The sequence below is a fragment of the Hylobates moloch genome, unplaced genomic scaffold (genome assembly GCF_009828535.3).
Source record: "Hylobates moloch isolate HMO894 unplaced genomic scaffold, HMol_V3 SCAFFOLD_2, whole genome shotgun sequence".
Classification (NCBI taxonomy): Eukaryota; Metazoa; Chordata; class Mammalia; order Primates; family Hylobatidae; genus Hylobates; species Hylobates moloch.
Window position 1 is genome coordinate 23,513,234 of NW_026652277.1, and position 25,882 is coordinate 23,539,115.

General features: G+C 35.3%; 1 long non-coding RNA gene across 2 annotated transcripts in view; it reads right to left on the reverse strand.

Annotated features, from left to right (window-relative positions):
- Positions 1-25,882, reverse strand: part of LOC131382111 (uncharacterized) — a 54,428-nt gene that overhangs the window by 19,876 nt on the left and 8,670 nt on the right. For both annotated transcript variants that reach the window (XR_009211283.1, XR_009211284.1), the window contains exons 2-3: positions 13,341-13,427; positions 8,280-8,403 (exon numbers count right to left, since the gene is read on the reverse strand). This is a non-coding gene — a long non-coding RNA (uncharacterized LOC131382111). The remainder of the gene's footprint in view (positions 1-8,279; positions 8,404-13,340; positions 13,428-25,882) is intronic.

Consider the following 25,882-nt stretch of genomic DNA (forward strand, 5'->3'; position numbering starts at 1 on the left):
AGCCTTTTTGTTTTAGGTCTTTTATTATATTATTCCCCTTTTAAATCCCATTTCAGATGTAAGTTTCCTATATAGAAATAATTTGTTCATCTTCTGAACCTACTTGCATTCCAGGGCATATTTTGTGCATTTTCCACGTAAGCTTGAAGATAGGACTCATGTTTGGTTTCATCCTTGTGTCCCTTACAAACCCTAGAACAGAGGCCTCCTCCTTAATGATTTAACAAGTTTATAAAGTAGATAAATAAATTAATGAAGAAGTTTAACACAGAATAGGTAAGAAAAAGAGAATAGAATCATATACAGGAGAAAAATAAGCATAGTAGAGTCAATTTTTTAGAATAATTAAGTAAGAATACAATTTAATTCTAAAATATTTATAAAATTTTAAGATTTGTTGAATGCCTATTCAGATTTTTAAAAATTTATAGATAAAGATATAGATGTACTGATTATCATAAACTTGGTAGCAAAGTTGATATAGTAAAATATCAAATCACTTTTGAGAAAACAAGAATTCCTTGAGATTTGGTGGAGTACTCACTCATCAATTAGAATGCCATTTACTGTCTTTACCCTGTTTGACTATCTAAGGTCAGAATTTCATTGATATAGGTGAAAATGATATAGTCTCTAGAGCTTACTTTTACTCTATTTGTTTACTGCTAGAACTAGTAGTTTTCTAGCTCTACCAGCTTACTGTATAGATTTGTCATTTGCATTTTATATCTGCTTAATTTTATATTAAGATATTGGCATTTGCATGTAATACCTTGAGGAAAATTTGAATATTAATCATTATAATCTTCATTGTTTTAAAATGTTACATCTGAGCAGCCTTAGAAATTTGAAGTATCTGCTATGATAGTATCTATTTTCATGCTTAAATATTTTTTCCTACTTTAGGTACCCATTTTGCTGTTAATGTTTTCATTTTGTGTATTGTTTATGTTTTTAAATTTTTTTTGCTTTTAACAAAAAAGCAACTAGAGGTTCATCTACTGAAAAACTAGTTTTCAGGCCTGGCCTCTGCATATCTCTCCTCCCCATGGGCAAGGCCCCCTGGTCTTCCATCAGCCGGCCTAACCCTGATCCTGATCCCCGGGACAAGTCCCTATCATGTGGTGTGAACTTGCCTGTCTCTAATCATCAAGTTGTTTTTTTGATGCTACCTTTGGGATATAGTTGTATTAACTGAAGTTCTGTTCTATTCCTGTTCCATGATTCTTGACATAGGACTTCTATCTTTTTCTTTCAGATTTAATCCTTAAGTTGTGCTATAGTTTTTGTAAACGATCATCTGCTTTGTTTTTAGCTGATATTCTGTGTTGGTAGCTCCTGCTATACTCATGAACCCAAGCTTAAGGTAGACTTTGGTTCATAGCAGGTATTCATGTAATGCTTATAGGTGATTGGATGATTAGATTCAGCCCTTTAATTCCAAGGGCTTACTGATTCTTTCCCTGCTTGCCTGGTACTCTGAAATGTTCCTTCATTTTATTCTGTCATCACCATGCTCCACACATATGATAGGATACCTTTGTTATTTCAAGTTTGGCTTCCACCATTGCTGACTTCTCCAGACTGGCCTTTTGATAGATGCTTTAACCTCCAAAATGAACTTCCTTTCTGCACCTTCATACCAGTTAATTACCTCCTGTATACCAGTCCCAACCTGGAGGAGTAAGTTCCTGGAGACCTTGCAGATTCCTATATTTGGCTATAACAAACTGGACCATATTGGTCTATGATAAGGATGTTCACATTTTCTAGATTTGCCTAGGAAAGTTCTGGGGTTTTTTTTGCCTATTATTCTGGTATAATTATCAATAGGGCCTCCTTTACTCTCAAAGTATCTAGGTTTAGATAATAAAGTATATAATATAGTCACTTAAACCCTTCCTAAGATATGACAGAAGCTGAACTCTTGAATTTTGTCTTAACTGTGTCAATTATAATGCCATATTGAGAAAGTTGAAGGTTTACTTTTAAAAATCAGATTTTTAAAGTTATCCAGTGTATTAAGTGACTTTTAGTTTATGGCTATTTGAATAGAGATTATAAAAATGTAAATATAAAGATATCAAGACACAAAATATTTTTCTAGAGATCCACATATTTATTGGGCACTATATTATCATAGTATTAAGAGTTTCTGGGAAGCAAATTTTAAAAGATTTGCTTCATGCCCTTCATCAAATATTCTGTGAGGCAATGCACTACCCAGACACTTAATTTTAAGCCTCTGTGATTGTATATGTTTAGTTATGTAAGCTCTTTTGGGGACTGCAGTGCAAGTGCTGCAGTTACTGAATCACTCAAGTGAAGAATGATAACATTCTAAAAATACTGCATCTTGGGTATTTTTTAAAAGTGATTGGATGCCTTTCATGTGCAACATAGCAGAAAATAACTAGGCCGTCATAATTATTCTCAGGCCTGCAGTTTGTGAATTAAAACTTAAATGCCTTGAATTGCAGATGCTTCAACTCCTTTTTATTCACTTTGCAAAGTTGCTTAAAATTGTTGCAAATTGCCACAATAGAAGGGGAAGAGTGGGATCTTGTGAGTACTTTTAAATGAAGTATAATCATAGGAAGGCCTACAAAGTGACACTTTTTTTGATATAGTCTGTGAATTTAAGGATATTATCATCCTGCTTTTTTTAGTATGTCGATGGATACTAAAATATTGGAAAGCAGAAAAAGATAATCAGTGTAGACACTGATTTTCTATTGTGCATGACTTAGGGAATTGGGTTTACCTTGACTTAGGGAATTCAGTGCCTGTTTTTCAGCTATTTTTCATGGTGGAAAAAAAAAAAAACATGCTTTTTTTTTTTTCTTTTTATTTCTCTTTACTTCTTCCAGGATAGGTAAAGAGGATAGTGTTTGTGTATGACTGTGAGATCAACAAAGGTAGGGGTTTACTGTAGTCTCGAGCTGCTTTGTGTAGGTCTGAGAATCCTCTATGTAGAAAAGAACCCTTATCTACTAGACTGTTTTAATCTTTGATGGTTAACTTCACTGTTTTCAGTACTTTCTTACACAAGTAATTCTACGTGCTCAATAGATACAAAAGAAACTGACTTAAAAACGATAGATTTTATAGGTATAGAAATGACAATGAAAGAATTTATTCTCTGGCCTTCCATTAGCACCACAACTCTCTTCTACAGGAAGATGGTAATCTATGTCAGATTTAAAGACTTCAGAGTGGCTATTTCATTCCAATATTAAAAACCTCACTCTCAGAGAAATCTTTCTTAGATCTGATCTACATTTTTCATATTGGAATTTAAGACTATTTCTTTTGGTTCTGTCCTCATTGTAGATAGAGAACAGCTGGTCATTGGAATAACTGGTCAAATACGTTAAGAATGTTTTTAAATCACTCATCAGTCTTCCCTTCACCAGGTGGAATAATCCTAGTTTCTTTATTCTTTCCCAATAGATACTACCTACCAACCCTTTAATTATCTTTGTGGCTCTTCTCTAGTTGAGTTAAATTTGAACCCTCCAACTTAGGTATGGATTTTAAAAAATTGTTTTTTTTAGAATAAAGAGTAACTATCTGGTCCTACAGAGCTCTTAGCTTAATTACAGCTGTTCCAAAGTCCCCTCTCATCTCACAAGCAGAGCTGGTTCATAGACCTTTTCCTTCCAAGTTCACAGAACCATTTCTTCTGTGTGTACTGATGGCATGAAGATGCATGGAGTTGAATAGAGATGAAGACTCAACTTGAAGGTTATACTCTTTTTAACTCCTATTTGCTCTCCCATCCCACATTGTAAAATTGTATTTAGTTTATGAATAGAACTATTAGTTGAAGATTCAAATAGTTTAATATTAAGAAATGAAAGTTTTTAGAGATACTGAAATCTACCTAGAAAAAGCTTTTCAAAAATTTCATAAAAGTAATACAAGGGAGATGTCGGTCGAAGGGCATAAAGTTGCAGATATGTAGGATGACGAAGTCTGGAGATATAATGTCCAGCATGAAAACCTTAGTTACTAACATTGTATTTATACTAGAAATTGCTAAAAGAGTAGATTTTAGGTGTTCTTAATACATATATACACACATAAGATACCTATGTGAGATGTTGGATGTCTTAAGTGACTTGACTGTGGTAATCACTTATGTATATCAAAACATCATGTTGTATACCTTAAATATATACAATAAAAGATAAAAGAAAAGAAATATATTTGCTAAATTCATAATGAACAATTACTATGCATAAGGAACTTCCCAAACTCTGGAAATAAAAGAATTAAAAAAACTTTGGTGAAATAAAAAGTCAGTCACTTCTATCTATTTTTATAAAAGCGTTGGTGTCTGAATGCAAATAATGTCAATATCAAGTCAACTTTTACATAGAATGTGAGTTTTAAGGAACAGGGAAGAATCATCCAGAATAGTGTGTGACTTATGGTCTCCTGGGATTATACCATAAGCTTTGTCCAGTTCAAGCTCCATCTTAAGAATACTAGTGTTGGCTAGTCTCCCAGACCATAAAACAACCATTCGTAATTTGACCTTCAACCTCATCCCCTCACCTCTTGAAAAACTTTGACAAATTGAGTGTTGGTGTGTGTGTTTATTGCAGAGAGTGAAGTGAAGTGCAGGTGGGTTAAGGACATTCATTATTCCAAGGTTAGTATTTGCCTTTAAAAAATGGGGCTAAATACTTTTGAACAGAATAGGCTGTTAGAAAAATTGTTAGTGGAATTGACTGTTTCTTAAACACATGATGTGAAGCAGGGGAAATGTAAATGTGAAACAGCAGCTATTAGAGCGTTTGTAGAAAAAGCTGGATGGCAAGAAGATAAGTGTGTGCAAAACAAGCAGCATTCCATTTTACAAAGCCTCGGGACACTAATGTCACAGAGAATGTGACATATATGAAAGGTGAAGCCTATCAACCATTAATATTCCAGACCCAGGGCCCTTGATCTTTGTAGTCAGCTCCCACTACAAGCTTGACACAACTCAAGGACACAGGGTGGAGAAAAGTCAAGTCTTGATATGGTGACTTTCGACTTTTTAAAAAAAAGTGCAGTAGAAGTATATTTTACTTGTAATAAAAAAGACTTATGAATACATCAGGAATCTGTACAAATGAATTAAAGTTATGGAGGTAGTTGTCTAGGGGTGAGATTGGGGTTACTAGGTTCCACTAACTCTACTTCTACAACAAATTCTAAATGTTTCCTGTGTTGTAAATTAAAAACTACTTGTTTTTAATTAAGACCATCTGTAAGCTCAAAAGGACATGGGGACTAACAGAGTGCCAAGGTGAAAACTGGTGGTGTCTACCTGAGTCATTTATTCCTCAAGCAATTTTTTTTTTTTTTGGCTAGACAAATGCTTCATAGATTTGACTTAGCACATGACTTGTTTCCTCCACAGGTCCCCCATTAAGTGGCTACCAGGTGATTTAATGAGGGTGTATTCAGAAACCATCTAGAAAACAGACCACCCTCCCTGGTGTATATATGACTTAGTAGAATTTTTAGCAGTAGATCTTGATTATTAAAACAAAGTTTCTGTTATTTTAAAGATTGCACAAAGAAGGTGAAAGTGAAGAGGCAAGACACTCTAGAAAATACAAACCATATTAGATGACATTTTGGAAAGAAAGAGGGCATTTAAGGGAGAATGTTGTCAAAGCTAAAAAGGAGTAGCTTCAAAATAGAGGAAAAATTATTTGACTCTAATGGATATTACAGGTTTCTAGAATGTGAGAATTAAAAGACACCTTAGAGATTCTGTAGCCCACTCCTTTGCATTTATAGATTAAAAAAGGAAAAACAAAACCAAACAAAAAACCTCTTACATCCCAGAAAAGGTTTCCTTTCTTTTGTTTCTGTATTCTTCTGCTGATAGGCTGATGGGATGAATACTAAGGTAATGAACAGTAATTCAACTAATAGATGTCAGAGGCATTGTGTAGTGTTCTGGAAGAATTGGTCTCTATTCAAATTAACAAATAATAACAAATTGACTTTAGGAAAAGCAAATAAGTACCCTCAAAAAATTATTTGTACTCTCCATTGTTTCTGAAAGAATCTATACTATAATATGGGATAAAAAGGTGTACAAGTGATCACAGTAACAATTGTTGAACTTAATGAACTCCCAGACTCCTGGATAGACAACTTAAATGTACTATTTCATTCAATTCTTTTAGTGACCTATAAGGTCACTTAAGAAGATGAAGTACAGAATATTAAATCACTAGCCCAAGTGACGGCATCAGGGTCTGAACTCAGGTCTTTCTGTCAGTGGGGTCTCTTCGTGACTGTGATATTACTGTGTCGCTGATTATAAAGGCAAAATACTAACATACTGCAAGAAAGATGTAAATGGATGTGTGAATTCAATGAGTGATGAAAACCATTTGGGCCAATGGAGCACAGGGCTGGAGGTGCATCTGATTTGGTGGTCCTGGTAATGGCTTTTGAAGGACGGGAGATTTTAGACATATATTAATGAGAAGTATGTCCCTGAAAGTTTAAGGATGCCACATTACAGTTTTGCACTGCATGACAATGCTTAGAACAGTAACAAACTGCATATATGACCCATCAGATTTTAATAGATTTTAATAGAGCTGAAAAACTGTCACCTAATAATGTCATAGCTGTTGTGATGTCATGGCACAATGCATTACTCACATGTTTTTGGTGATGCTGGTGTAAACAAACCTACTGCACTTCCAGTCATACAAAAGTATAGCACATACAGTTATGCACAGTACGTAATACTTGGTAATGATAATAAACAATTATGTTAGTGGTTTATATATTTACTATGCTATGCTATTTGTCGTTATTTTAGACTGCTCTCCTACTTATTAAAAAAAATTTAACTGTAAAATAGCCTTAGGCAGGTGCATCAGGAGGCATCCAGAAGAAGGCATTGCTGTCAGAAGAGATGACAGCTCCGTGTGTGTCATTGCCCACGAAGACCTTCCAGTGAGACAAGATGTGGAGGTGGAAGACAGTGATATTGATGATCCTGACCCTGAGTAGGCCTTGGCTAAAGTGTGTGTGTTTTAGTTTTTTAACAAAATGGTTTAAAAAGTAAAACCAAAAAAATTTAAAAATTGGAAAAGTCTATAAAGAAAGTGTACAATGTGTTTGTGTTATAAGCTAAGATTTATTACAAGACAGTCAAAAAATTAAAAACATGATGAAGTTTGTAAAGTAAATAGCTAAGGTTAATTTACTATTGAAGAGAAAATTTTAAAAAATAAATTTAGTGTAGTCTAAGTATACTGTGTTTATAAGGTCTACAGTAGTGTACAGTAATGTCCTAGGCCTTCCCATTCACTCACCACTCACTCATTGACTCACCCAGAGCAACTTCTAGTCCTGCAAGCTCCATTCATGGTAAGTGACTTATACAAGTACCACTTAAAAAAATATTTTATACTACATTTTTACTGTAACTTTCCCATATTAAGACTTACAAATACCATTGTGTTACAATTGCCTACCTGCTGTACAGGTTTGTAGCCTACAAGCAATAGAATATAAATAAATACACACACACACACACACACACACACACACACACACACACACACATATATAATAGAGCTACATTATATAATAATATAAATATTACTATATTACTATAATATAAATATAATATTACTACAATATAGCTATTATACATAGTATAGCTGTATTATATAGCCTAGGTATATAGTAGGCTATACCATCTAGGTTTGTTTAAGTACACTCTATGATGTTTGCACAATGACAAAATTGCCTAATGATGCAGTTCTCAGAATGTATCCTCATCATTAAACAAAATATGACCATATCCTTTTAGCAATGATGGGATGGATTTAAGAGTAGTTGGTCAAAGATTTCCATCAGTAGAAACCTGTCTGACTTGAGTAGTTGTCATTGCCCTTATTGGGCCTCTCAGGAGTTACTGGTTAGCCTATGAATGGGTTCATGACACTGCTCCCATCCAGAAAGTGGCTACCTCTACTCTCCTACCCCCACCACTCTGCATGCAGGAGCTGTTATCTATCATCAGAAGGGAATTTCCACTGCCTGCTCTGTACCAGAGCAGGCTTCATAAATATTGGTAATGGATGCCTGGATGGGGTACAAGTTGGCAGACCCTCCGGAATCTGGACCAAGATATACAGAGAATGGGCTAGGAATGGGGAAAACAAGGAGTAGTCCCAAGGAGAAGCAGAGCTGCTGTGAGAGGCAGAGAGCAGCCCATTCATGGTTCTCTGACCACACACCTTCTACTTCCACGGTGCTCAGAGGGATCTCTGTTTGTAAATGAACAAGCACAAAACACAGGACCATTCATTTGGCAGAAAATTGAGATCAAAGCTCCAAAATGCATGATAGTGATACCTGGTACTGCAAGGACAAAAGGAAAGTTCATTAATACTAGTCTACAGAGCCTCACATGCAGTAAGCCCTCAAGCACTTGGTTGATGATTGAACAAAAATTGCAAGCAGAGATAACAAAACTTTGAGATAGTTGCCTGACATAACCTTTCTTTGAATTCACTTATTCAGTACGTGGGTGCTACTGAGATTATCATAATGGGCCAAAACTCTGCCTAAAGTCTGAGGCAATACTTAAAAAGTATGTGTTTCTCTATTCTCTCCCTAAAGCTGCTTGGTAAAAAACTTGATTAGGAAAAAAAAATCTAAGCCCAATAATAAAAGTGTACCAAAATATTAAAAACAGAATTACCATAAGATCCAGCAATTCCACTTATGGGTGTATACCTCAAAAGAAATGAAAACAGGATCTCAAAGAGATAGTTGTATACCCACGTTCACAGCAACATATTAACAATAGCCAAAATGTAGAAGCAACACAAGTATTCATTGACAGATGAATAGATAAACAAAATGTAGTATGTATATACAATGGACTATCATATAGGCTTAAAAAAGAAAAGATATTCTGACTCATGCTATGACATGGATGATCCTTGAAGATACTATGTTAAGTGAAAGAAGGTAGGAACAAAAGGACAAAAAATATATTGTTTTACTTACATGAGGTACTTAGAGTAGTCAAATTCAGAGACAAAGTGGTTGCCAAGAGCTGGGATGGGGGCCTAGAACAGGCAGTTATTGTTTAATGGGCACAGAGTTTCAGTTTTGCAGGTAAAAAATGTTCTGTGGATGGGTGGTAGTGATGGTTGTACAGCAATATGAGTATACCTAATGTCACTGATCTGTACAATTAAAAATGTTAAAAAGTAAATTTTCCATTATGCATATTTTATCACAAAATAAATTATTTTTTAAAGCAAAAAAAAAAAAAAAGATTGCCATCAAACCATTCCTTTACCAGTATACATTCTGTGCATTAGTACCAGTGGAAACTTGCCAATTTTGGCTTTAAATAACTCTTACGGCAACTCTCTTATTTATTCATGTGATTTTTATTTCTCTCTTTACTGCCCTGGTTGAAGGTTTATGCCCTTGTAAATTTTTCATTTGAAAAGTTCCATCTGGGTGAACCCTAATTTTCTCCCACAGTATGTTGAGCTCTGAAAGATAACTTTTCTAAATACCTCATGTATGAGATGTTTTATTCATCTCCACTTATGAATGGAGACAAATTGCCCTTCCTTTCTATTTCCCTAGCTGTGCCATTTATTTGAGCAGTTATGCCTCAGCACTTATTTTTTGTAACGTGAAGATCACATTAGAAATGTTTTTTTGTTTCCTCTCTGCTTTCCCATGAAGGATAGAAAAGTATTGCTACTGGGATCCTGGGATGATATCTAGTGTTTTTATAAAATAGGGCATATTGTAAATGCTATCTCTTATAAATAAGTGATTCAGATCACTTGGCTTTTTAGCTTGTTCAACTAACTGGTAGTATAAATTTTTAAAATTTTTAAAAATCAGATTTTAATTTTACATGCTTATGAGATATTTTGATGTATTTCCTTCATTTTCAGTGACCATTCTACATAATGTGAAACTATATAACAATGTTCCTAGAAATTTTTTTTTACACTTAAACAATTTTTTTTAAGAGGAGCAAAAAGAGTCTAGTCTGGCTATTTTTCATATCAATTCCCGTTGAGAACTAGACATAATAAAGACTCATATCCAGCATCCATAGCTTTTAACATGGTTTATAAATGATATTTAAATAATGTAAGTCATTGGAGAGAAAGAGTGCATCAAAAATGTTCTCAAAACAAATAAGATTATCATATTTTAAAGTGTGCAGAACTAAATAAAAAGGCATTTCTAGAAGAAATTTTTGGAGGAGACTCAGAATGAAAATAGTTTTCTTGGATAAGGATGACTTTTTAAAATATAAACAATATTTAGCAATCAACTAAATTTTGTGCCAGGCTTATAGATTGAACATAATATATTCGTTTCCTGAAGTATTGAATGGAAAAGTGGCCATTTGTGGTTGTACTCTTAAGTTTTATGAGAGCTTTTAAGAATGAGCTATAGGAGTTACAGGTGTTTGGGGAATGGCTTTGCGTTTCATTCAATTCAGGACTAATGTTCTCTGTCAGGTTCTGCTGCCTCTGATGCCTAGCAAACCAGAAAATTCAAAATAGCTCTTACTTAGAGGAAATAAATCTTGGTTTCTTATATCTTCCTTTATTTGGCAAATATATTCTGGAAAAATTGTGTATAACATAAAGTTTTATAAATTAAATGTTTTAAATGCATGTGGGAGCTTCTAATTTAAAGTGATATTACAAAAGTGAAGAAATCTTTTGTAAAGTGAATCACTTCTCTGAAGTTATACTTTTAAAAACCTAAGTGTTTGTTTCTTGGTGGTTTCTTGAGCTGCTATTATTTTACAATGGGATATAACTTTTAATCCTTAATTTTATGAATATGAATGAAATAACAACAAAGTATAAGCAATATATAAGAAATCAATATTATGTGTTAAGCACCTACAGTATATTCAGTCCAGTGCCTAATTACTATGGGGTGTGGAGAAGTATAGAAGAATCTATGTCGTGAGGAGATTCTACCTAGAGCTAACTGCCCAATCTGTGCCAATGAGAAGGTTATTCTTAGAAATAACTTTACTATAAATAGATAATGAATACCTTCACCATAGATGAAATTACACCTGAATGTAACTGCAAAATCTGTGTCACACAAGAGATTACACTTAGCCCTAATTGTACAATCTATGCCCATAGATTGAGTTTTACCTGCACCTTGCTGTTTATTTGTTTTATGACTTTACTGGATGAATTCTTTCCTCTTTGTCATATATTGCCACAGAGGTATCCGCTCATTGAATTTAGTGGTCAGCTAATGATTAGACTGAGATGTCCTTTAATTTCTTGAATCAGTAAGTCTTCCATTCTTTGCAGAGGGGCTGTGTGTGTGTGTGTGTGTGTGTGTGTATTTGTGTGTGGGTGTATGTTTGTTGGGGGCATACCTTCAGTGCTCCAGCCGTTTACAACTCTGTCTTAGCTTTCACTTCTTGCTTGTGCATTGCCTTAAGGTCAATCAGAAATGAGAGATGAGTATCTTCTCAGATCTTCCCTGGATAGGCACACAGCCCTGCACATGCAAGTGCCTATTTAGATCCCCCAGGAGTATATTGGAGCTTTTCAAAGCCTGTTATGAATGTCTTATTAACCAGATTTTGATTACAATTTTTTTGTCAGTCTCTTGTTAACCCTAACTGGTATCACTGACTCTGGCCACTGAGATCTTAAAAAATTGCTGCTGATTGTTTTCAACAAACACTCTGGGGATAGGTATTTTCTCGCTTAGCAATCTCTGAGTGGGGTCAAAAATTTATTCCTGAGAATAGAGCTTGTCACAGGTCAAATTGTGACAAGTCTCTGGGATGGAGCTTTTGGGAGGAGCTCCAAACCTGTTCTGACCCAAACAGTGACTGCGGGGTTTCACAGCTTCCATAGTTTTGAGGCTACTGGTATTTAAGGTTGGGAAGAAGGGGATGGGAATAGGCTAAGTTAAAATTCCACAATTTGCTGTTCTTATAGAGATCCAACTGTTTTTCCTGAATAAAAATTCATCAGATTGTTGCAGGCCTTTGTTTAATTTCCAGAGTTCTGGAAAATATGATTATGACCATTTTTGCTGGTGTTCTTATTGCCTTCAGGGAGGAGTGAATTTTGGGAGGTCCTTATTCTGCCAGTCTGGAAGTGCTTCTCTGGTGGCTTTATACTGAGGCAAGCTTTTTGTTATCTAAGATGGCTGCCAGCAGCAACTTTGACATGTTTCCTGATTCTTATCATGCAGGGGGATGGGAGAGAGAAAGAGAGCAGGATTAGCTTTTTTCCCCCAGAAACCCTGAACAAACCAAATTGACATAGACCTACTCTTTTCTGAAACTAATATTAACAATTGTCAACAGAGAAGAAATTGCCGTAGTTGGCTTACTTTAAACATTTAGGAGTAGAGTAGATGTTGGAGAGTCTATCACACTGCTAACAGGCTTACTTCTGGAGAATAATGTTAGAAAAGGGGAAGGCACAGTCTTGAAGGAGAAAAACAGTTCAGAAAAAAGAAGAGTGGAGATGATTGAGAATTCTTGCCCAAGCCTTATCTTTAATGCTTGGCCTTTATGCAAAGAGACATTTTGATGTGGGAAGAATATTTACTTTAGTTATACCATGGAAAAAATTAATTTGTCCACATAGGCTTCTACCCATTATTTTTTCTATAATGTGATAATGCAGTAAGATTGAATAAGGCTGCTTCAATAAATAGTGTGGGGCAATAGATTGACCATTGAGAACAAGTTTGTATGGAGTAAATAGGTAGGAAAGCAGAGTATTTGAAGCTGAAAGTATTCTGTTGCACTTCTGTTGCTCAAGTTGTGGACCTTTTTAACAGTGCAGTATTATGTTTGGAAGCAGTAGCTATGATCTGAAGACCACGAAATTGTTGAGTAGATGGAAAAGGGTGACAGAGTTGTACCTATCAAGCAGTATTAAGTATGGTACATTATGTACTTTGGCCTCTAGAAGCCTCTAATTACCCACTGTAGAACACTGCAGCATGAGTAATGGGGCTTCATGCACTATATAGTAATGTCAAAGGCCTCATTTATTAGTCATTCTTCACACTATCTTTGTGAAGTATGTCAGTATTATTATAATCTTACCTGTCTCCTACATGATGAATAAATTGAATCTCAGGAATGTGGATTACTAAAGGTTGCACATATTAGCTTATAACTGGGTTTTTGAATCTGTTCTTCCAGTGCTTATTCAATGCTCAATGAGCCTCCTCAAACAAATGGAATTACATATGACTTTTTCCAATAGTCAGAAAAAAGAAAAAATCCACATACTCACTGTCTTTCAATATCTCTGTTTCCTGATGTTCATGAGGTAAGACAGTTTTGTACTGGTTGGATCAGAATGAATATGACAGTCAGACTACTATGGAAAGAAAACCAAGTGTAATTAACATGTAGGGACAAAGAAAGAACAAGACAAAGAGAACATGGAATTAGCAGCCTCAAAATAAAATAAGTAATACATTTATTAAGTAGTTGATTATAAAAGTAATTATGTTTTCATTAGGCAGTACATTCCTCTGTCCTGCTAAGTGAATTGGAATGCTGTACAGATGATAAGCATTAAAAAGCTGTGTCTGCCTTAAAGAAATAAAAACAACCCCAGGTCCTTAAATTCTTAATATGCAGGTGAAAGCCATATTTGGAAGGAAGAAAAGAAGGAAGAATTCATAAGTAACACAAAAATAGTTTTTGCTAACATTTGGTCCAATTCTAACATTTTGGACTTCCTCTTTTCCACTGAAGATAGCAGTTATCACTTTTTAATGTGGCTTTGAAATTTTAGAACAGAATCCTTGTGAAGTGCATCAAACATTCTTGAACTGTTTTCAGAACATTCTTTTTATGAAGCCACAGAACCAGCTGCTCTTCTGCCTTAGTCAGTTAGTGTTTTGTCACTGATGCTTTTAAGAATGTGGGTATAATAAAACAGCCTCTGAGACATTGATCCAGTTGTAGCTATTTTAAGGAGGCGATTATAGCAAAATGAGACACTGATTTATAATGTATTGTTCTTTCTGGTGTAGACCAAATTACATGATTTGTCACAGAGGTTACTTATATATATCTCAGAAAGAAAAATTCTATGGATGTAATTGCAGACCAATTGAATGGATATATTTTGTGTGGTAAAGGAGGATGCAGCTTACATTAGGAAATTATTATTGGCTAACATTCTTGATCAAGTCTTTCTTGGTAGCTACACAAGTGCATTTAATCGATAACACAACTATTAGGATAATTCAGTCTAAAATCTTTCTGTTGAAGACAATGACTCTATATGTTATAAAGGTGAATCAAAATTTCAGCCACAGTTTATAGGAGTGTTGTTACTTAACATCAGTATTTTCTCATTCAATATCTGAAGTCATCTTGTAATTTTTATTGACTGAAATAGTAATACAAACTATCTTACTTCTTTTTCAGTGTGTCATGTTAGAAAATCAATTCATATGATGAATTCTAAGTATATTGTGCCAAAGACTTAGAGGGAAAAATTGTCAGCATGAATTATGATATGTTCTCTTGTTCATGGTGTGGCTTTATTGACAAAGTATTGATTTTTGTACTTAGGATTTAAAGGTACATTTTTCTGTTCCCATCTGCTTACTCTGCAAATTGGTTGTATTAAGAACTGGGTGACTTCTGAAATCAACGACAATCATATTTGGATTTTTGGTAACATCTGGGCTAACCCAAGAAATTGAAATGATGACTTCAGAATTTTTTGGCATTATCCATGGCCAAAGAACTATCGTATGTTGAGAAATTGTATATAACTAAGTTCAACGTTAGATATTCTTTATAGTTTAAGCTGTTTGGTTTTCAAAACACTACCATTTTGTGTAAGAATTTAATTTCCTTCTTCTGCACATAAAAAAAACAAGTTCAGCAAGTTTTTAACTTGCCTAAAATCACATGTTTAGTAACAGAGTGCTGAGGTTTAGACCAGGTCTGCCTGAATTGCAAGGTCGCTCATTTCCATTCTTCCATGTTGCCTCTCAGCAATAAAGAAATATCTTTTCCAATAAACCTTAATAAACCTATTTAGAAAATCTCATTTAGTTTGGTTGGTCAGGACAGAATTTAGAGTAGCTTAAAAAAATAAAGTAAGCAGAGCTACAGTGCTCACTCAAATGGTCTTGTTTGATTTCATCCCTGACCACACACCTCATGTCATGTAAAAAGAGCCACTGCCTCCCTGCAGTTGTCTTTCCTGGATTTCTCTGTGAATTTTTGCCTTCTTTGATATATAATACACACCACAAACAAGAATGTGCTGCAGCTTGAGATTACTGTAAACTGAGCTGGTGGTCACTAATATGTAAAATGAGGAGGTTGAACTAAATAATAGCTAAATCTTAGAAATTCTACATGGTAGAATTCTAAAATGTGTAGATTAGTTTGTCATGTAACATGAAGCTTGACTATGAGTATTTGGTGGGTTTGAAATACTGGAATGTAAGAACAGTTGTTATGAGTCACAATTATATTGTAACTCTCACTGGCCATGAATAATTTTATTGATTAACTTTAATGTAAGAAAAATTTTAAATTTATTTATTTATTATTTTTTATTTTTTTTGAGATGGAGTCTCGCTTCTGTTCCGAGGCTGGAGTGCAGTGGCGCTCTATCTCAGCTCACTGCAACTTCTGCCTTCCAGGATCAAGCGATTCTCCTGCCTCAGACTCCTGAGTACCTGGGACTACAGGCATGTGCCACCATGCCCGGCTAATTTTTGTGTATTTAGTAGAGACGGGGTTTCACCATGCTGGCCAGGATGGTCTTGATCTCTTGCCCTCATGATTCACCCACCTCAGCCTCCCAAAGCATTGGGATTACAGGCGTGAGCCACCGCGCCTGGCCTTAAATTTATTTTTTACCTCTAATCAACACCTTGCAGATTGACTTTCATTTTTATCAACATTTTTGAGTTTGTGTTTTAGGTCATAGATATCTATTTCTTTGTCACCTACTTCCGTTTCTTCTCTGTACCCCTAATTCAAACGTCTGTTTGAGTGTGCTTTTTTATTATTTCATTTTATTTTTTGATTAAGCATTTTTGAAATAGAACCTTTGGACTGGCATTCTGACATTGGCATAGATGCTCCCCTTTTGACAGTTTAAACAATTTCATGTGGCTATTAACATCATTGTTAAGTTTTATAGCATCTTCTGGGCACTTAAACATTTGCAGAGTGCTAAACACATGTGCCTTAATTAAGGCCACATTATACATTTTTAATAAAATACAGCAACTGTTGATTGTCACAAGGCAAGAGTGATTTAAATAATTGAAAATGTTACAAATAACACTGTTTATGGTACAACAATATATTTTGTTGCAGCATTACATCACTGAAAAAGGACCTTAGAAAATGCTGCTCTGTATGTATCAAATCTAAAATAGGGACTTCCCGTTGATGGTATGACTTTATTGACCATGATGGTGAGAGTATAGTTGATCCTTATTATTCATTGATTTTGTATTTGCAATTCACCTACTTGCAAAAATTTATTTGTAACCCGTTGATATAGTTTGGATATTTGTCCCCACCTAAATCCCATGTTGAACTGTAATCCCTATTGCTGGAGGTGGGGCCCGGTGGGAGGTGTTTAGGTCATGGAGGCGGATCCCTCATGGCTTGGTGGTGTCTTTGTGATAGTGAGTTTTCACAAAGTATGGTTGTTTAAAAGTGTGTGGCACCTCCCCACCCCTTGCTCCTGCTTTCACCATGTGAAGTTCCTGCTTCTGCTTCACCTTCCACCATGAGTAAAAGCTCCCTGAGGGAGGTCCCCCAGAAACAGATGCCCCTACACTTCCTGTACAGCCTGCAGAACCATGAACCAGTTAAACCTCTTTTTTTATAAGTTACTCTGTCTCAAGTATTTCTTTATAGCAATGCAAGAACAGCCCAACATACCCTCCAAATCAATATTCACAGCACTTGCACAGCCATCGTCAGACATGTGCAGAGGGTTGAAAAATTTGAGTTGCCCAACACTCTAACAAGGTGATGCCCTGCCTTCTTGGTTCAGCTCTTATAGTGTAACCAAGTGTCATTTTCAGAATTTATTTAGTGCCAAATATAAACAATTTTTGTGCTTTCTGTTGGTGGTTTTGCTGTTGGAAATGGTCCCCAAACACAGTGCTGAACTTCTTTCCAGCGTTCCTAAGTGCAAGAAGGCTGTAATGTGTCTTATGGAGAACTTAACGTGTGTGAGGTAGGCTTTGTTCAAGCATGAGTTAAATATGCTGTTGGCAGTGAGTTCAATGTTAATGAATCAACAATATATATTAAATAAGGTATCTTTAAACAAAAACATACATGAAGCAAGGTTATGTATTGAATGGTTGCCGAAAATGTTGTAACCAGAGGCTTACAGGAATCTAACTTTATATTTCCCCTAGGAGCAATGGTTCTGAATTTGTGAATTCAGTGTTTGTGGCAATCTTATACACTATAACTTTTGCAAATAACAAGAATAAGTTTGTCATGTTGGAGTTACGTGACAAAATGCCTCTGGAATAATCAGGAAGACCTTACAAATGTAGTTATTTAGAAATCCAATTTTTTAGGGGAGAGGGGTACCCCAGAGCTTAAAACTATGTTATGTTTTCAGCAGATGCCTCTCTGGGGGTTTTCTTTAAGATATTAAAATGTCTCTTGTGCATTTTTGTTCATTCTTACTTCCAAATTTTGCTGCTTCTCTAGATCTGTACTGTAAGTTACCATATGATTGTATAAAAATGAGCATTTCAGTCAGTTATGCAGTTGGGCATTTAAAAATAGATTTTGTTTAAAGAATGATGTAAATAACTCTAAGATAGGCTGTTCATAAACTAACAGAGATGGAAAACATTTCCTACATCTTAGCCACCGTACTATCTGGAATTCCACAGTAATACCAAAAACTTCAGTGGGCCCTGCAAATCAAGGGATGATGGTGCTAGCCTATTTGGTCTCTGGTCAAGAAAGGGATCTAGAGAGTCCTATAGCAAGTTTTCATATTGTAGGAAAAGCCTTGGTGAAATTCATTTTTGCCTGCTCTGATGGCCTAAGAAAGCAGTGCCTGTCATAATCCAGAGAGACACAACCCTGAACACCATAATCCCAAATGTTGAGATTCCAACAGGTCAAAACCTTTGAGGATCTTTTGATCCTTAACATTTAAAATCCGTAACATCTAAAATTCTAAAAATCCCAGTTCTAAAAGATTAAAATCCTGAGTGCTGAAATCCAAGAAGCCAAATTCTGGGGAAAGGGATTAGTGTAAATCTGGCTGTGTGAAGGATAGTTACATCATGTCAGTTGCATCATGTTAGGTAAAACTATTACCTTATTATTGTCTTTATTTGAAAATTAAGTATGGTTTAAAGAGATGTATGTGGGTGCCAAGTAGACAAGGGGCGGACTTGCGGATTTAATTTTACTTCGACTGGATTTTAACTTGACTGGATTAAGGAGTACCTAGAAACCTGGTAGAGCATTATTTTAGGTGTGTCTGTGAGGATGTTTCCAGAGGAGATTAGTGTGAGTCTGAGTGAACTAGGTGGGGAAGATCTGCCCTCAACGTCAATGGATACCATCCAAATGGCAGGGATCCTAGAGAGAACAAAATAGAGAAGGCAAATTGGTCTCTCTGAGAGCTGAGACAGACTTTTCTTCTGCCGCTGGGGACATCAGAACTCCAGGCCTGCTGCCCTTTGGACTCCAGGACTTATACCAGTGGTGCCCCAGGTCCTGAGGCTTTTGGCCTTGGCTTGAGAGTTATATACCATTGACTTTCCTGGTTCTGAGGCGTTCAAATGTGAACTGAGCCACCATTACCAGCATCCCAGAGTCTCCAGCTTGTAGATGACCTGTCTTGGGACTTCTCAGCCATCATAATTGCATGAATCTATTCCCCTAATAAATCCCCTCTCATATATCTATATATGCGCCCTATTGGTTCTGTCTCTGGAGAACCCTGAGTAACACGGATTTGCTATCAGGAAGTCGAACATCATTTTTTTCTTATCATATTCCTTGTAACACAGTGGAAGAGAGCTGTAAAATTGTCCCCTTGCAGAAAGGCTGTGATAAGTGTATGAGTCTACTTAATGGTGAAAGATAAAAATTTAAAAGCTAATTAATTGATGCTGCCAAAGCAGAAAATCGCTAATTGCAATGGCTGAGCAATAACCAGACTTTCAAATGGACAGCTTATAGTTACAAAATTTGTAGACTATAACCACTTTCCAAATACAAGTGCAGCAAGTGTTTAGAAGATTATAGAAAAGTGAAAATGCCAGCAAAAATTACAAGAAATCTCCCCTGCCAAGTTATTCAGTCGTGTACGACTACTGCTCCTTCACACATAGTAAAAATTCATTATGCTATGTATTTCATCTTCACATCATTTTTAATACCGGAGGTGTAAATTGTGTAAATAATTTTAGAGAGTTCTAACTTGTTTTATGCATTTTTTTTTTTTTTTTTTTTTTGAGACGGAGTCTCGCTCTATCGCCCAGGCTGGAGTGCAGTGGCGCAATCTCGGCTCACTGCAAGCTCCGCCTCCCGGGTTCATGCCATTCTCCTGCCTCAGCCTCTCCGAGTAGCTGGGACTACAGGCGCCCGCCACCACGCCCGGCTAATTTTTTGTATTTTTTTGCTGCGAATTTGACTCCATTAAAGTGCGTTATCACAATGTTGGCTCTGTGGGTAAGAATTGTATTTGTATATAAAAACATTGAAACCTCCTCAAGAAATGAAGAAATTTCCTTTTTGTACATCTGCATTTGTGAAGGATGAAATTTCTCAAGATCTTGACTCTTACTACGTATGTAGTGGTGACCTGTCATAGTTTGTGATCAATCTTGTTAAAAGACTTAGGTTATTCATCATGGTATTTCAGATAACTGCAGTTATATAGCTGGGTGCCCACAATTACCAACTACAGTGATATATGTTTTTGCATTTCACATTTTGACCAATTTCTTTATGAATCTGGTTCATCTACTCACAACTGCTATACTCATGCAACTATTGTTACTATACCTGAGTGTTTGTGCTTGCAAAAATATGTATATTATTATCGCCTATTTTATTGTATTAATATAAGGTGGCCTATCAAGTGTTCTGCCATGTTTTTATGTTTCCCAAATAAATCCCCCTTAAAAATGTAAATAAATGGCTTTAAAATATTTTTAAATTATTTTTTCCCCAGAATTATATTTTTGAGATTTTGATATTTTAGGACTGTGATTTTAGGGATTTTAGACTTCAGGGATTTTGGTGTTTCAGAGTTTCAGCATTCAGGATTCGGTCTTTTAGGATTGTGTGTCGCAGGATTATGGCCCACACCCCTAACAAAGAGGGGAAACCTGAGATGTTTTTCCTTGGGGTTGATAAGAGATAAGCCTTGATTGATATTGAACATATGTAGGGATTGAATGGTGCTTTTCATAAATCTCTGCCATTTTTCAGTGGGAAAGTTAATATGAAACATTTATTTTACTGAGAAAAATTATTATTTTTTTCTTTTTAGAAAATAGAAAAATAGGGTACAAGTGCAGTTTTGTCACATGGATATATTGTACAGTGGTAAAGTCTGAGCTTTTAGTGTAACCATCACCCAAATAGTGTACATTGTACTCATTAAGTAATTTCTCATGTCTCACCCGCCTCCTACCTCCCATTCTTCTGAGACTCCAGTGTCTATTATTCCATACCCCATGTCCATGTGCACATATTATTTAGCCCCCAGTTATAAGTGAAAACATGTGGTTTTTGACTTCTGTTTCTTACTTATTTAACTTAAAACAACGGTCTCCAGTTCCACCCATGTGACTGCAAAAGACATGATTTCATTCTTTTTTATGGCTGAATAATATTCTGTTGTGTATGTGTGTATATTACAAATACAACGGAATATTATTGCATTTCATTACAATAGTATGCATATATTTGTATAAATACAAACTAGCGTGTGACTAGTATGTAACAAGTATGTATACATATTTATATAAATATATATGTATTCTATTGTATTGGAATACGATAGTATGCCATTTTGTATATGTAAATATGTGCACACAATGAAATTGTATGTGTGTATGTATATATATAAACAGATATTTAATAATATATAATTAAATTATACACACACACAACAGTTTCTTTATCCAGTCATCCATTGTTGGACACAGGTTGATTTCGTATCTCTGCTATTGTGAATAGTGTTCTGATACACATACAAGTGCAGGTCTCTTTTTGATATAATTTCTTTTCTTTGGGGTATATACCCAGTAGTAGAATTGCTGTTTCAAGTGGTAGTTCTCCTTTTAGTTCTTTGCAAAATCTCCATACTGTTTTCCATAGAGATGGTACTAATTTTCCCACCAACAGTGTGTAAGTATTCCATTTTCTCCACATCCTCGTCAACATCTGTTATTTTTTTGTCTTTTTAGTAATAGCTATTCTGACTGGAGTAAGATGGTATCTCATTGTGGTTTTAATTTGCATTTCTCTGATGATTAGTGATGTTGAGCCATTTCTATGTCTTCTTTTGAAAATTGTCTATTCATGTCTTTTGCCCACTTTTTAATGGAGTTATTTGTTCTCTTCATTGTTTGAATCCCTTGTAGATTCTGAATGTAAGTTTTTTGTCAGATGCACACTTTGCAAATATTTTACTGAAAAGAGTTCTTTGTGGATTATTTTTCAAAGTTCTCAGATATACCTACTGAAGTGATAATTTAATTGGAGAGTCTAACCCTCATGAGAGCTGAGTGCTCTGTTTCTTAAAGTGTGGTTCCAAGCCCACCTCTATCATAATCAGCTGGGGAATTAACATTGCAGATTCCGTAGGGACTGACTGTAGGCTGATTAAGTCAGACTTTCTGGGAGTGTGACTCAGGTATTTGTATGTATGTATGTATGTATGTATGTATGTATGTATGTATGTATTTTGAGATGGAGTTTCGCTCTTGTTGCCCAGGCTGGAGTCCAGTGGCACAATCTCGGCTCACAGCAACCTCTGCCTCCCAGGGTTCAAGCGATTCTCCTGCCTCAGCCTCCCGAGTAGCTGGGATTACAGGCACTTTCCACCACACCCGGCTAATTTTTGTATTTTTAGTAGAGATGGGGTTTCTCCATGTTGGTCAGGCAGATCTTGAACTCTCTACCTCAGTTCATCCACCCACCTCAGACTCCCAAAGTGCTGAGATTACAGGCGTGAGCCGCTGTGCTTGGCCAGGCATTTGTATTTTTAAGGTACACTACAGTTTGAGAATCACTCTTTTACTGAGTTGGTAGAAACAAGAATTTCTATCGTATTTTTGTCAAGTAATTTACATTCTTTGACTGAAATGGATTTGATGATTTTTAAAACTTTAAAGAGTACAGATGTAGCCCAAGTTAAGTAAACATAATACATGAAAATATAGACAAACTCCCAGGTGAGATTTTAAGTTAAGATGACTGATATTTAAACATATATGCCTGAACTTAGAAGGATAAATAATCTTGTTCCTTTCAATGCAGTCACTTAAAGGACCTCCACGTGTGGTTTCTCTCCAAGGCCTTAAAGGGTTCTACCCATATATTAGTGGGCAATTCCAATGACCTTTTTTTGATATTTCCTTTCAGAGTTTTTCAGAACCTGGTTGACCAAACCCCCATACCAATTTGATTACTTTTTTTCTCCTCCTCCTCCTTCTTTTTAAACACAAATGGTATTATTTATTATGTTTATCACTGTTTTCACAAGTCCTGGCTCAGAAAAACCTGTGTTTCTAAAAATCATATGTACTTTTAAAAAATAAACAAGCATTGAGGATATTAAAAAACATTAAAAATTCCAAGACAGGAGTTCAGAATATATTTCAAGCAATGAAGTAAGTATCATTATAGCACTTTAAGGTTTTTACTTGGAAGAAGATGACATAAATTCTGAGATATATATTTCAAAATCGGTAGATATGGGCATACTTCTTAGATATGTAATTCATAAATCTTTAGGGATATCAGTATCTTACACTCAGCACTTGTCACACACTAGTTTGTATGCTATGCCTGGTTCTAAAAGACATTATTTAGTAACAGAAATAAAGGATCTCTTCATTTAACCCCTTTACTGGTCCCTATTAGATACAAGATGTTTTGTTAAATAATCGGCTGATTATTAAGACCTAACTGGTAAATGCAGCAGATAGGGCACACTTTCCTGTACTCCAAGGAGTTCTGACTCTACTAAGAAGCTTAGAGTACTTTAGGAAGGGAATTATCTTTATCCAAATGAAGGTCATTTCCCTAACTGTTAGGGTCAAGGTGGGGGTGGGGGAGATGTCCCCACTCACTTTCTTTCAGAACTCTTTTCTGACTTGGTTTTGGGTGCTGCCAGCTGCTAGCAGCTGTCCCCAACTAATTCTGCATACCCTGAAACTTTGGGGATATTGTATTCTAAAGTCAATATTTAAGACATAGAACTATCATTGGTGCAGTTTTTTTTTTTTGGGAAAATGTGGAATATAATAATAATTTCCAATGTTTTCATGTAAAAATGCATTCCAACTTTCTAAGAGCACACAACAATAAGATTGAGGCCTGCCTGGTTACAATAGACATGTTAGAATTGTAATGTTTATTTTTGAGTAAGTCCACATTGGTGACCTGATTAATAGGCTGAAATAGTTTGGAAAGATAAAAATATCTACAGTAACAGAACATTTAAATTTTCATTTCTCTAAATGCCAGGAAATTACAAATTAAATTGTGACATGAGGAAATGAGGCTGACAATAAAGAAATGTCTCCTAATATTGTATAGATCGAAAGCATCCTTCAGGAATTAATTCTTGGTCTATTTGAGTTGGTATATATGTGATATAGCTGAAGGCGAGAGGATCAGCTTCTGTGATTCTGTTTAGGTCTCTGAATACAAAATGTTTATACACCTGTAACCACTCACACTTATTGTTAGGAAATCAATTTGATTTGGATAATTTTTTAAAAATTAATAAAACTAATCACATTTCTTTCCAGATATATACAAGACAGAGTTATTTAAACAACAAAGTAGATTTGTAGAGAATCTGTTTTGTCTGGGAGTTATTTAAAACAATGCAGTTTTTTCATTCAGCAATATAGGTTTGCTTAATCTTGAGCCCAAAATGGACAGCCTCCTTCGGGAATATGTCTGGTTTATAGCTGTAAAGACAACATGACTTTTTAAACTCTCTTGGGTCACTGAGGGAATAGTTGACTAGGTGTGTGAAGTAAGGATTCTAAATCCTACATTTAGCAAGTAAAAGATGATGGAATTTATTAGTTAAACATATTAAAATGTTTATGTAGTAATTATTAAAATTGATTGCTAAAATTAAATAGTTTAATATTAATTCTTGAGAACATAAATTCTTATAATTACTTACCAGGGGCCTAAAAGATTATAGAGTTGAGCTTTTAGTTTAGCAAGTTTCTCTGAAAATCAGTTCTTTAAAAATATGATTGTTCAAATGTTAAGTGTTAGAATTGAGGTTAAAGAATAAAAAGTTGGCCAGGCGCTGTGGCTCACGCCTGTAATCCCAGCACTTTGGGAGGCTGTGGCGGGCAGATCACGAGGTCAGGAGATCGAGACCATCCTGGCCAACATGGTGAAACCCCGGCTCTACTAAAAATACAAAAATTAGCTGGTTGTGGTGGCGCATGCCTGTAATCTTAGCTACTCCGGAGGCTGAGGCAGGAGAATCACTTGAACTGGGGAGTTGGAGGTTGCAGTGAGCTGGGATCGCGCCGTTGCACTCCAGCCTGGTGACAGAGAGAGACACTCTGTCTCAAAAATAAATAAATAAATAAAAATAAAGAATAAAAGAATAAAAAGTTATTTAGAGCACAAATACAAAAAGTGACTTAATAGTTGATGTTATTTTTAAATTTGTTAGTTTCTCTGAAAGAATATGCCTATTTTGCTGAAACTTGTGACCACTTTATTCTTTATCTTCCTTTTGTAGGAGTTATTACAACAGCAACATTGACCCATGATTGTGTCTTTATGAAAATTGGGGCATTTTATTTATTTATTTATTTAGGCATGAAAAGTCCTTAAAATGTATAACACTGAAGAAAATCAACATATAGGAACATTAAGATATAGATACTGAATAATGAAGTCTTTTCATTTCAGATATGATCATAAGTCCATGCATTTTATAGGTGGATCAGTGAAAGGAAGGCCAAGATAGCTAGGTTTTTAGTAACACCGGTTAAGAGCCCATAACACAGAAGGTGTAAATTGGGTCACTTAACTGTTAACAGCATTGCAGTGACTTACAATCTGATACTCAAAAGTAGTATTGATTAAAATAATAGAAATGTTAAAGCGTTATTTTCTGTTTCATTTGCCGTTTAATCCCATTTTCTTGTTACAACAGATATGCATGCATGTTTTATGCATTACAAATGAAGTACTTATATATTTTAAGGTCAGCAAAAACATGCTAGGTTCAGATGTGTTTCTGCATGCTCTTGGAAACACTAACTGATTTCATCCATTACTATTTCAAACAAGGTTAATGACTGGATGTAATGCCTACAGGTATAGATTTTTAAAGTGCAGCTTACACTTTAAGAACTCATTGGAGAAATTTGCATGGACTTTCATTCTACTCTGATTTAAAGGTTTTAGGCAAATTTGAAAAATTTCAAAATTGCTTTATTTTTCAGTGAAAATTTGTTTACACAAAGAGTAATATAGGGCTTTTTTTGCTATAGAATTTTATGAATTACTCATCCCATATTGTTTAGTACTTTGTATCTTATGCATATTAAGTAA